Source organism: Salmo trutta, chromosome 21, assembly GCF_901001165.1.
Source record: "Salmo trutta chromosome 21, fSalTru1.1, whole genome shotgun sequence".
Lineage (NCBI taxonomy): Eukaryota > Metazoa > Chordata > Actinopteri > Salmoniformes > Salmonidae > Salmo > Salmo trutta.
The window spans coordinates 52,241,019-52,254,501 of NC_042977.1; the positions used below are offsets into that span (position 1 = coordinate 52,241,019).

The 13,483-nt window shown below is 47.2% G+C and overlaps 1 protein-coding gene across 1 annotated transcript in view; it reads left to right on the forward strand.

Moving 5' to 3' along the window:
* The first annotated feature begins 902 nt into the window (after nt 1–902).
* The window catches only part of rgs20 (regulator of G protein signaling 20), a 47,056-nt gene continuing 34,475 nt past the window's right edge, over nt 903–13,483 (forward strand). The window contains exon 1 of the mRNA XM_029706144.1: nt 903–1,006. The gene's annotated coding sequence lies outside the window, so the exon portion shown is untranslated. The remainder of the gene's footprint in view (nt 1,007–13,483) is intronic.

Here is a 13,483-nt window from a genome sequence, read left to right on the forward strand (position 1 = left end):
GGTAGTTAGCTCTTCTCTGGTCAGAAACGCTACGCTACGATAGGCTAGGTAGTTAGCTCTTCTCTAGTCAGAAACACTACGCTACGATAGGCTAGGTAGTTAGCTCTTCTCTAGTCAGAAACACTACGCTACGATAGGCTAGGTAGTTAGCTCTTCTCTGGTCAGAAACACTACGCTACGATAGGCTAGGTAGTTAGCTCTTCTCTGGTCAGAAACACTACGCTACGATAGGCTAGGTAGTTAGCTCTTCTCTAGTCAAGCTAGGTAGTTAGAGAGAGGATCTGCAACAATGCTGCAGAGGTATGATACAAAGACAGAGACAAGCCTGGGACAGAGTGTTAACTCCTAGGTAGTGTTAGAGAGGCAGGGAGACAGGGAGGTGGAGAGAGCGAGCGAGGTAGAGAGATACAGACAGAGGTAGAGAGAGAGAGAGATACAGACAGAGGCAGAGAGAAGAAGGGAAGTGGAGAGACTGACAGAGAGGATGGAAACTGTAGGGATGTAGGGAGACAGTGGTAGAGAGAGACAGAGAGAGGTAGAGGTACAGAGTGGAGGTAGAGAGTGGAGAGATAGCGGTAGAAGTAGGTAGAGAGAGAGACAGAGAGAGGTAGAGGTACAGAGTGGAGGTAGAGAGTGGAGAGATAGCGGTAGAAGTAGGTAGAGAGATAGAGAGTTTGAGAGACCGTGTCCTAGCAGACTCTTCCCATGTGTTCAGGATGTCCTGGATGCTCCACTGAGGTGGTGGGGCTCTGATGATGCTGCTGATGATCTCCCCTGACACATGCTAGCTGCTGGGGTGTGGATGGTGGGAGGCCTGTGCGTTCGAGGGATAGGTCACACTCGGGCCTTGATGTGGCATCACATCCTGGGGCTGCTGAGGGTCTGTCGTCAGGGCGAGGGATACCTAGCCCCAGGGACAGAAGACGGAGACCATGACAACAGAGACCATGATGAAAGGGAGCATGGCGACGGGGGTAATGGTGACGAGGATGCAGTGTCCTCCCAGGTAAGGCCTCATGATAAGACACGGCCATTGTTTGTTAGTACTGTAGCCTGCCTGACAGAACTGTAACTGTGGAACGAGTGAAAATGGGGATGTCTGTTTTAGTCAACTTTGCAACGATCTAAGCATTGCAGAAATAGGAACAATTAGAATGATATCCCCACTCCCAAACATGAAAATGGTAGAAGTTTAGGTGTTAAATTTCAAATACTGAGAGACAAACCAAGAGAGAAGTAGTGAAACTCTGTGCTGCTGGTTATAGTATGGTTGTTATAGAAGGACATGGACAGTTGTACATCTATGAGTGATTGCAGTAGAGGGACCTGGCTGTACTATATCTATAAGTATCTGTAGTAGAGGGACCTGGCTGTACTATATCTATAAGTATCTGTAGTAGAGAGACCTGGCTGTAGTCTCTGTAGTAGAGGGACCTTGCTGTACTATATCTATAAGTATCTGTAGTAGAGGGACCTGGCTGTACTATATCTATAAGTATCTGTAGTAGAGGGACCTGGCTGTACTATATCTATAAGTATCTGTAGTAAAGAGACCTGGCTGTACTCTCTGTAGTAGAGGGACCTGGCTGTACTATATCTATAAGTATCTGTAGTAGGATGACCTGGCCGTACTATATCTATAAGTATCTGTAGTGGAGGGACCTGGCTGTACTATATCTATAAGTATCTGTAGTAGAGGGACCTGGCTGTACTATATCTATAAGTATCTGTAGTAGAGAGACCTGGCTGTACTCTCTGTAGTGGAGGGACTTGGCTGTACTATATCTATAATTATCTGTAGTGGAGGGACCTGGCTGTACTCTCTGTAGTAGAGAGACCTTGCTGTACTATATCTATAAGTATCTGTAGTGGAGGGACCTGGCTGTACTATATCTATAAGTATCTGTAGTAGAGAGACCTGGCTGTACTCTCTGTAGTGGAGGGACTTGGCTGTACTATATCTATAAGTATCTGTAGTGGAGGGACCTGGCTGTACTCTCTGTAGTAGAGAGACCTGGCTGTACTCTCTGTAGTAGAGAGACCTGGCTGTACTCTCTGTAGTAGAGAGACCTGGCTGTACTATATCTATAAGTATCTGTAGTAGAGGGACCTGACTGTACTATATCTATAAGTATCTGTAGTAGAGAGACCTGGCTGTACTCTCTGTAGTAGAGAGACCTGGCTGTACTCTCTGTAGTAGAGAGACCTGGCTGTACTATATCTATAAGTATCTGTAGTAGAGGGACCTGGCTGTACTATATCTATAAGTATCTGTAGTAGAGGGACCTGGCTGTACTATATCTATAAGTATCTGTAGTAGAGGGACCTGGCTGTACTATATCTATAAGTATCTGTAGTGGAGGGACCTGGCTGTACTCTCTGTAGTAGAGAGACCTGGCTGTACTCTCTGTAGTAGAGAGACCTGCCTGTACTCTCTGTAGTGGAGGGACTTGGCTGTACTATATCTATAATTATCTGTAGTGGAGGGACCTGGCTGTACTCTCTGTAGTAGAGAGACCTGGCTGTACTCTCTGTAGTAGAGATACCTGGCTGTACTCTCTGTAGTAGAGAGACCTGGCTGTACTCTCTGTAGTGAAGGGACCTGGCTGTTTAGTACATTTATTAGTCTGTGTGTTGGCAGCCATTCATTCTGTTTCCTGAAAGCCTACAGTCTATTTCTGTCCCTGCGCTTCCTGTCTGTTCAACACTAAGAAGATTAGAACTGTTGACTTGGAATGTTGAGGCCATAATTAACTCATACCCTCGAACTACATGTCTATACACGTTAGCTGTTCCATTCAAATATTCCATTCATACATAAGTAGGCTTTCAGAGCAACACAGTATGTAATCCTACTACAGAGATACTCCTTGTATTTGGCATGAGACCAGCCACAACTTAACCTTTTAATAGGCATTCTATAAATAGACGGGCAGCTTCTGAGGACGTGATCGGCTTGGTTAGATGGACAGATGCCTGATTAATTCCAGGTAAATGGATAAATTAAGATTTCCGGTAAACACCAGGCCATTATGGACATGGATAAAGGGTACTGTTCAGGATATTTTAGTGCAGTGAGTAGGAAATGAGAGGAGAGGAGGGAGGAAAGGAGAGGGAGGCAGGTGAGGCCAGAGAGTTGTTAAGAAGTAAACATATATTTCATGTGGTGGTGTCTGATCTTTTATGATCTGTTAAGAGATGATTATAAAAAAAATGTGATTGACATCACGAACATTGTTGTCAGTTGTGTTGGATGTGATACAACCTTCCCCTCCCCCTAACTTCAAAACACACACTATTACAATAAACAGACAGACAGACAGACAGACAGACAGACAGACAGACAGACAGACAGACAGACAGACAGACAGACAGACAGACAGACAGACAGACAGACAGACAGACAGACAGACAGACAGACAGACAGACAGACAGACAGACAGACAGACAGACAGGAGTTAGTTAGTTATGAGCTGGGTCTGTGATAACAGGAGGCAGAGTCCAGCTCCACAGTTGCGATGTGTAACATGGATCGCTAGGAGAGATGGAAACAACAAGCCTCCTACGAAAGGACCAGTCAAGCAGTCACATCTATCTGTCCTCAGAAAAGACCCAGTCAAGCAGTCACATCTATCTGTCCTCAGAAAAGACCCAGCCAAGCAGTCACATCTATCTTGTAAGTCGCTCTGGATAAGAGCGTCTGCTAAATGACTTAAATGTAAATGTAAATGTATCTGTCCTCAGAAAAGACCCAGCCAAGCAGTCACATCTAACTGTCCTCAGAAAAGAACCAGCCAAGCAGTCACATCTATCTGTCCTCAGAAAAGACCCAGCCAAGCAGTCACATCTATCTGTCCTCAGAAAATAACCAGCCAAGCAGTCACATCTAACTGTCCTCAGAAAAGAACCAGCCAAGCAGTCACATCTATCTGTCCTCAGAAAAGAACCAGCCAAGCAGTCACATCTATCTGTCCTCAGAAAAGACCCAGCCAAGCAGTCACATCTAACAGTCCTCAGAAAAGAACCAGCCAAGCAGTCACATCTATCTGTCCTCAGAAAGGACCTAAGTAGAGACCGTATGTATCAAGCGTCTTAGAGTATGAGTGCTGATGTAGGATCAGGTCCCCACTGTCCATATCCTGAATCAGCATTTCTGCTTTCAGAAGCTTTATGTATTTGGCCCCTGGAGTCCCTCTACAACAGACAGCAACACCCATCAATCAGATACTTGATACTGATCAACAGACTCCTCCTATCTGACCTTCATCCAGCTCCATGTGACCTTGTCCTCAGAAACATAGCTATATACAGGAAGTACCAGGTAATAACATGGCTACATACAGGAAGTACCAGGTAATAACATGGCTATATACAGGAAGTACCAGGTAATAACATGGCTATATACAGGAAGTACCAGGTAATAACATGGCTATATACAGGGAGTACCAGGTAATAACATGGCTATATACAGGGAGTAACAGGTAATAACATGGCTATATACAGGGAGTACCAGGTAATAACATGGCTATATACAGGGAGTACCAGGTAATAACATGGCTATATACAGGAAGTACCAGGTAATAACATGGCTATATACAGGGAGTAACAGGTAGTAACATGGCTATATACAGGAAGTACCAGGTAATAACATGGCTATATACAGGAAGTACCAGGTAATAACATGGCTATATACAGTCAGTACCAGGTAATAACATGACTATACACAGGGAGTACCAGGTAGTAACATGGCTATATACAGGAAGTACCAGGTAATAACATGGCTATATACAGTCAGTACCAGGTAATAACATGACTATATACAGGGAGTACCAGGTAGTAACATGGCTATATACAGGAAGTACCAGGTAATAACATGGCTATATACAGGAAGTACCAGGTAATAACATGGCTATATACAGGGAGTACCAGGTAATAACAGCAGTATACTGTAGGTTGGGGTAAAGGATAGATAATAGACAGTAACAGCAGTATACTGTAGGTAGGGGTAAAGGATAGATAATAGACAGTAACAGCAGTATACTGTAGGTAGGGGTAAAGGATAGATAATAGACAGTAACAGCAGTATACTGTAGGTCGGGGTAAAGGATAGATAATAGACAGTAACAGCAGTATACTGAAAGTAGGGGTAAAGGATAGATAATAGACAGTAACAGCAGTATACTGTAGGTAGGGGTAAAGGATAGATAATAGACAGTAACAGCAGTATACTGTAGGTAGGGATAAAGGATAGATAATAGACAGTAACAGCAGTATACTGTAGGTAGGGGTAAAGGATAGATAATAGACAGTAACAGCAGTATACTGTAGGTAGGGGAAAAGTAACTAGACAACAGGATAGATAATATAGGTAGTGTATTTGGTGAGTGTAAAAGTGTGTGTGTGGCGTCAGTGTAAGCATGTGTGAGTGTGGGTAGACTCCAGTGTGGGGGTAGAGTCCAGTGTGTGGGTAGAGTCCAGTGTGGGTAGAGTCCAGTGTGTGGGTAGAGTCCAGTGTGTGGGTAGAGTCCAGTGTCTGGGTAGAGTCCAGTGTGGGGTAGAGTCCAGTGTGTTGGGTAGAGTCCAGTGTGTGGGTAGAGTCCAGTGTGTGGGTAGAGTCCAGTGTGGGTAGAGTCCAGTGTGGGTAGAGTCCAGTGTGGGGGTAGAGTCCAGTGTGTTGGGTAGAGTCCAGTGTGGGTAGAGTCCAGTGTGTTGGTAGAGTCCAGTGTGTTGGGTAGAGTCCAGTGTGGGGGTAGAGTCCAGTGTGTGGGTAGAGTCCAGTGTGTGGGTAGAGTCCAGTGTGGGTAGAGTCCAGTGTGTGGCTAGAGTCCAGTGTGTGTGGTAGAGTCCAGTGTGTGGGTAGAGTCCAGTGTGGGTAGAGTCCAGTGTGTGTAGAGTCCAGTGTGTGGGGTAGAGTCCAGTGTGGGGGTAGAGTCCAGTGTGTGGGTAGAGTCCAGTGTGGGTAGAGTCCAGTGTGTGTAGAGTCCAGTGTGTGCGGTAGAGTCCAGTGTGTGGGGTAGAGTCCAGTGTGTGTAGAGTCCAGTGTGTGGGTAGAGTCCAGTGTGTGGGTAGAGTCCAGTGTGTGGGTAGAGTCCAGTGTGGGGGTAGAGTCCAGTGTGTGGGTAGAGTCCAGTGTGGGGGTAGAGTCAAGTGTGGGTAGAGTCCAGTGTGGGGGTAGAGTCCAGTGTGTGGATAGAGTCCAGTGTGGGTAGAGTCCAGTGTGTGTAGAGTCCAGTGTGTGCGGTAGAGTCCAGTGTGTGTAGAGTCCAGTGTGTGGGGTAGAGTCCAGTGTGTGTAGAGTCCAGTGTGTGCGGTAGAGTCCAGTGTGTGTAGAGTCCAGTGTGTGGGTAGAGTCCAGTGTGTGTAGAGTCCAGTGTGTGCGGTAGAGTCCAGTGTGTGTAGAGTCCAGTGTGGGGGTAGAGTCCAGTGTGTGTAGAGTCCAGTGTGTGCGGTAGAGTCCAGTGTGTGCAGTAGAGTCCAGTGTGTGCGGTAGAGTCCAGTGTGTGTAGAGTCCAGTGTGGGGGTAGAGTCCAGTGTGTGTAGAGTCCAGTGTGTGCGGTAGAGTCCAGTGTGTGCGGTAGAGTCCAGTGTGTGCGGTAGAGTCCAGTGTGTGTAGAGTCCAGTGTGGGGGTAGAGTCCAGAGTGTGTAGAGTCCAGTGTGTGCGGTAGAGTCCAGTGTGTGCGGTAGAGTCCAGTGTGTGCGGTAGAGTCCAGTGTGGGGGTAGAGTCCAGTGTGTGTAGAGTCCAGTGTGGGGGTAGAGTCCAGTGTGTGTAGAGTCCAGTGTGTGCGGTAGAGTCCAGTGTGTGCGGTAGAGTCCAGTGTGTGCGGTAGAGTCCAGTGTGTGTAGAGTCCAGTGTGTGGGTAGAGTCCAGTGTGTGTAGAGTCCAGTGTGTGTAGAGTCCAGTGTGTGCGGTAGAGTCCAGTGTGTGCGGTAGAGTCCAGTGTGTGCGGTAGAGTCCAGTGTGTGCGGTAGAGTCCAGTGGTGTAGAGTCCAGTGTGTGCGGTAGAGTCCAGTGTGTGCGGTAGAGTCCAGTGTGTGCGGTAGAGTCCAGTGTGTGCGGTAGAGTCCAGTGTGTGCGGTAGAGTCCAGTGTGTGGGGTAGAGTCCAGTGTGTGCGGTAGAGTCCAGTGTGTGTAGAGTCCAGTGTGTGCGGTAGAGTCCAGTGTGTGCGGTAGAGTCCAGTGTGTGCGGTAGAGTCCAGTGTGCGGTAGAGTCCAGTGTGTGCGGTAGAGTCCAGTGTGTGCGGTAGAGTCCAGTGTGTGCGGTAGAGTCCAGTGTGTGCGGTAGAGTCCAGTGTGTGGGGTAGAGTCCAGTGTGTGCGGTAGAGTCCAGTGTGTGCGGTAGAGTCCAGTGTGTGCGGTAGAGTCCAGTGTGTGTAGAGTCCAGTGTGGGGGTAGAGTCCAGTGTGTGTAGAGTCCAGTGTGTGCGGTAGAGTCCAGTGTGTGCGGTAGAGTCCAGTGTGTGCGGTAGAGTCCAGTGTGTGTAGAGTCCAGTGTGGGGGTAGAGTCCAGAGTGTGTAGAGTCCAGTGTGTGCGGTAGAGTCCAGTGTGTGCGGTAGAGTCCAGTGTGTGCGGTAGAGTCCAGTGTGGGGGTAGAGTCCAGTGTGTGTAGAGTCCAGTGTGGGGGTAGAGTCCAGTGTGTGTAGAGTCCAGTGTGTGCGGTAGAGTCCAGTGTGTGCGGTAGAGTCCAGTGTGTGCGGTAGAGTCCAGTTTGTGTAGAGTCCAGTGTGTGGGTAGAGTCCAGTGTGTGTAGAGTCCAGTGTGTGTAGAGTCCAGTGTGTGCGGTAGAGTCCAGTGTGTGCGGTAGAGTCCAGTGTGTGCGGTAGAGTCCAGTGTGTGCGGTAGAGTCCAGTGTGTGTAGAGTCCAGTGTGTGCGGTAGAGTCCAGTGTGTGCGGTAGAGTCCAGTGTGTGCGGTAGAGTCCAGTGTGTGGGGTAGAGTCCAGTGTGTGCGGTAGAGTCCAGTGTGTGCGGTAGAGTCCAGTGTGTGCGGTAGAGTCCAGTGTGTGCGGTAGAGTCCAGTGTGTGCGGTAGAGTCCAGTGTGTGGGGTAGAGTCCAGTGTGTGCGGTAGAGTCCAGTGTGTGCGGTAGAGTCCAGTGTGTGCGGTAGAGTCCAGTGTGTACGGTAGAGTCCAGTGTGTGCGGTAGAGTCCAGTGTGTGGGGTAGAGTCCAGTGTGTGCGGTAGAGTCCAGTGTGTGCGGTAGAGTCCAGTGTGTGCGGTAGAGTCCAGTGTGTGCGGTAGAGTCCAGTGTGTGTAGAGTCCAGTGTGTGCGGTAGAGTCCAGTGTGTGCGGTAGAGTCCAGTGTGTGCGGTAGAGTCCAGTGTGTGCGGTAGAGTCCAGTGTGTGCGGTAGAGTCCAGTGTGTGGGGTAGAGTCCAGTGTGTGCGGTAGAGTCCAGTGTGTGCGGTAGAGTCCAGTGTGTGCGGTAGAGTCCAGTGTGTGCGGTAGAGTCCAGTGTGTGCGGTAGAGTCCAGTGTGTGTAGAGTCCAGTGTGTGCGGTAGAGTCCAGTGTGTGCGGTAGAGTCCAGTGTGTGCGGTAGAGTCCAGTGTGTGCGGTAGAGTCCAGTGTGTGCGGTAGAGTCCAGTGTGTGGGTAGAGTCCAGTGTGTGCGGTAGAGTCCAGTGTGTGGGTAGAGTCCAGTGTGTGCGGTAGAGTCCAGTGTGTGCGGTAGAGTCCAGTGTGTGGGTAGAGTCAGTGCAAGAGAGTTACTTAAAAAAAGGGTCAATGCAGTTAGTCTGGGTAGCCATTTGATTAGCTATTTAGCAGTCTTGTCTAGCTTTACAGTGAAATGCTTACTTACAAGCCCTTAACCAACAATTCATTTTTATGAAAAATAGCTACAAAAATAAGAAATAAAAGTAACATATAATTAAAGAGCAGCAGTAAAATAACAATAGCAAAGCTATATACGGGGGGTACCGGTACTGAGTCAATGTGGAGGCTATATACAGGGGGTACCGGTACAGAGTCAATGTGGAGGCTATATACAGGGGGTACCGGTACAGAGTCAATGTGGAGGCTATATACAGGTGGTACGGTACACAGTCAATGTGCGGGGGCACCGGTTAGTTGAGGTAATAGAGGTAATACGTACAAGTAGGTAGAGTTATTAAAGTGACCACAGATAATAACAGAGAGTAGCAGCAGCGTAAAAGAGAGGGGGGGGGCAATGCAAATAGTCTGGGTAGCCATTTGATTAGGTGTTCAGGAGTCTTATGGCTTGGGGGTAGAAGCCGTTTAGAGGCCTCTTGGACCTAGACTTGGCACTCCGGTACCAAGAGAACAGTCTATGACTAGGGTGGCTGGAGTCTTTGACAATTTTTAGGGCCTTCCTCTGACATCAAATCAAATCAAATCAAATGTATTTATAAAGCCCTTCTTACATCAGCTGATATCTCAAAGTGCTGTACAGAAACCCAGCCTAAAACCCCAAACAGCAAGCAATGCATGTGAAAGAAGCACGGTGGCTAGGAAAAACTCCCTAGGAAAAACTCCCAAGAAAGGCCAAAAACCTAGGAAGAAACCTAGAGAGGAACCAGGCTATGAGGGGTGGCCAGTCCACTTCTGGCTGTGCCGGGTGGAGATTATAACAGCACATGGCCAAGATGTTCAAATGTTCATAAATGACCAGCAGGGTCAAATAATAATAATCACAGTAGTTGTCGAGGGTGCAACAAGTCAGTAACACAAGAGTAAGTGTCAGTTGGCTTTTTCATGCTTCATTTATGAGCCTTGTTATGTTGCTTCATTTATGAGCCTTGATATGTTAGTCACTAAGGACATGCCCCACTTATACACCAATGACCTCACAGATACACACAGTCACCACTGCTCTATCCCTCACAGATACACACAGTCACCAAAGCTCTAACCCTCACAGATACACACAGTCACCACTGCTCTAACTCTCACAGATACACACAGTCACCACTGCTCTGACCCTCACAGATACACACAGTCACCACTGCTCTAACCCTCACAGATACACACAGTCACCACTGCTCTAACCCTCACAGATACACACAGTCACCACTGCTCTAACCCTCACAGATACACACAGTCACCACTGCTCTAACCCTCACAGATACACACAGTCACCACTGCTCTAACCCTCACAGATACACACAGTCACCACTGCTCTAACTCTCACAGATACACACAGTCACCACTGCTCTGACCCTCACAGATACACACAGTCACCACTGCTCTAACCCTCACAGATACACACAGTCAACACTGCTCTAACCCTCACAGATACACACAGTCACCACTGCTCTAACCCTCACAGATACACACAGTCACCACTGCTCTAACCCTCACAGATACACACAGTCACCACTGCTCTGACCCTCACAGATACACACAGTCACCACTGCTCTAACCCTCACAGATACACACAGTCACCACTGCTCTAACCCTCACAGATACACACAGTCACCACTGCTCTAACCCTCACAGATACACACAGTCACCACTGCTCTGACCCTCACAGATACACACAGTCACCATTGTTCTAACTCTCACAAATACACACAGTCACCACTGCTCTGACCCTCACAGATACACACAGTCACCACTGCTCTGACCCTCACAGATACACACAGTCACCACTGCTCTAACCCTCACAGATACACACAGTCACCACTGCTGTAACAGATACACACAGTCACCACTGCTCTGACCCTCACAGATACACACAGTCACTACTGCTCTAACCCTCACAGATACACACAGTCACCACTGCTCTAACTCTCACAGATACACACAGTCACCACTGCTCTAACCCTCACAGATACACACAGTCACCACTGCTCTGACCCTCACAGATACACACAGTCACCACTGCTCTAACCCTCACAGATACACACAGCCACCACTGCTCTAACCCTCACAGATACACACAGTCACCACTGCTCTAACCCTCACAGATACACACAGTAACCACTGCTCTAACCCTCACAGATATACACAGTCACCACTGCTCTAACCATCACAGATACACACAGTCACCACTGCTCTAACCCTCACAGATACACACAGTCACCACTGCTCTAACCCTCACAGATGCACACAGTCACCACTGCTGTAACAGATACACACAGTCACCACTGCTCTAACCATCACAGATTCACACAGTCACCACTGCTCTAACCATCACAGATACACACAGTCACCACTGCTCTAACCATCACAGATACACACAGTCACCACTGCTCTAACCCTCACAGATACACACAGTCACCACTGCTCTAACAGATACCCACAGGGGATGTAGTTTGAAAGGAGGGTTTAGTTAGACTATAATATAGTCAAACCAAATCACATTTTATCGGTCACATACACATGGTTAGCTGATGTTATTGTGAGTGTAGCGAAATGCTTGTGCTTCCAGTTCCGACCGTGCAGTAATATCTAAAAAGTAATCTAACAATTTCACAACAACTACCTTATACACACACAAGTGTAAAGGAATTAATAAGAATATGTACATATAAATATATGGATGAGCGATAGCCGAACGGCATAGGCAAGATGCAGTAGATGGTATAGAGTACAGTATATACAGTCTTGGCCAAAAGTTTTGAGAATGACACAAATGCTAATTTTCACAAAGTCTGCTGCCTCAATTTGTATGATGGCAATTTGCATATACTCCAGAATGTTATGAAGAGTGATCAGATGAATTGCAATTAATTGCAAAGTCCCTCTTTGCCATGCAAATGAACTGAATCCCCCAAAAACATTTCCACTGCATTTTAGCCCTGCCACAAAAGGACCAGCTGACATCATGTCAGTGATTCTCTCGTTAACACAGGTGTGAGTGTTGACGAGAACAAGGCTGGAGATCACTCTGTCATGCTGATTGAGTTCGAATAACAGACTGGAAGCTTCAAAAGGAGGGTGATGCTTGGAATCATTGTTCTTTCTCTTTCAACCATGGTTACCTGCAAGGAAACACGTGCCGTCATCATTGCTTTGCACAAAAAGGGCTTCAGAGGCAAGGATATTGCTGCCAGTAAGATAGCACCTAAATCAACCATTTATCGGATCATCAAGAACTTCAAGGAGAGCAGTTCAATTGTTGTGAAGAAGGCTTCAGGGTGCCCAAGAAAGTCCGGGAAGCGCCAGGACCGTCTCCTAAAGTTGATTCAGCTGCGGGTTCGGGGCACCACCATGACAGAGCTTGCTCAGGAATGGCAGCAGGCAGGTGTGAGTGCATCTGCACGCACAGTGAGGCGAAGACTTTGAGGATGGCCTGGTGTCAAGAAGGGACTTCTCTCCAGGAAAAACATCAGGGACAGGCTGATATTCTGCAAAAGGTACAGGGATTGGACTGCTGAGGACTGGAGTAAAGTCATTTTCTCTGATGAATCCCCTTTCCGATTGTTTGGGGCATCTGGAAAAAAGCTTGTCCGGAGAAGACAAGGTGAGCGCTACCATCAGTCCTGTGTCATGCCAACAGTAAAGCATCCTGAGACCATTCATGTGTGGGGTTGCTTCTCAGCCAAGGGAGTGGGCTCACTCACAATTTTGCCTAAGAACAAAGCCATGAATAAAGAATGGTACCAACACATCCTCCGAGAGCAACTTCTCCCAACCATCCATGAACAGTTTGGTGACGAACAATGCATTTTCCAGCATGATGGAGCACTAAGTGTCTCGGGGAACAAAACATCTATATTTTTGGTCCATGGCCAGGAAACTCCCCAGACCTTAATCCTATTGAGAACTTGTGGTCAATCCTCAAGAGGCGGGTGGACAAACAAAAACCCACAAATTCTGACAAACTCCAAGCATTGATTATGCAAGAATGGGCTGCCATCAGTCAGGATGTGGCCCAGAAGTTAATTGACAGCATGCCAGGGTAGATTGCAGAGGTCTTGAAAAAGAAGGGTCAACCCTGCAAATATTGACTCTTTGCATCAACTTCATGTAATTGTCAATAAAAGCCTTTGACACTTATGAAATGCTTGTAATTATACTTTAGTATTCCATAGTAACATCTGACAAAAATATCTAAAGACACTGAAGCAGCAAACTTTGTGGAAATTAATATTTGTGTCATTCTCAAAACTTTTGGCCACGACTGTACATATTACCTCAGTCAATCACCAAACCTACATAGTACTTCAATCAATCACCCCAACTGCCCCAGTACACTGACTCGGTACCAGTACTCCTTGTATATACGCTGTATATAGCCTCGTTGTCTTTATTTTATTATGTTATTTTATTTGTATGTATTTGTTAATTTTCTTACTGCTTAACTGCATTGTTGGGAAAGGGCTCATAAGTAAGCATTTAACGGTAAAGTCTACACTTCTTGTATTCAGCGCGTGACAAATACAATTTGATTTGACTATCTAGCAGTCAGAACTTCTGCTGGGGTGCTTCCAGAGACTTCATATGGATCCATCACCCTGCTGTCTTTCTTATCATACACTTCCCCCATGCAGGGAGTTCTCAGGGACTGTCACACAATGGTT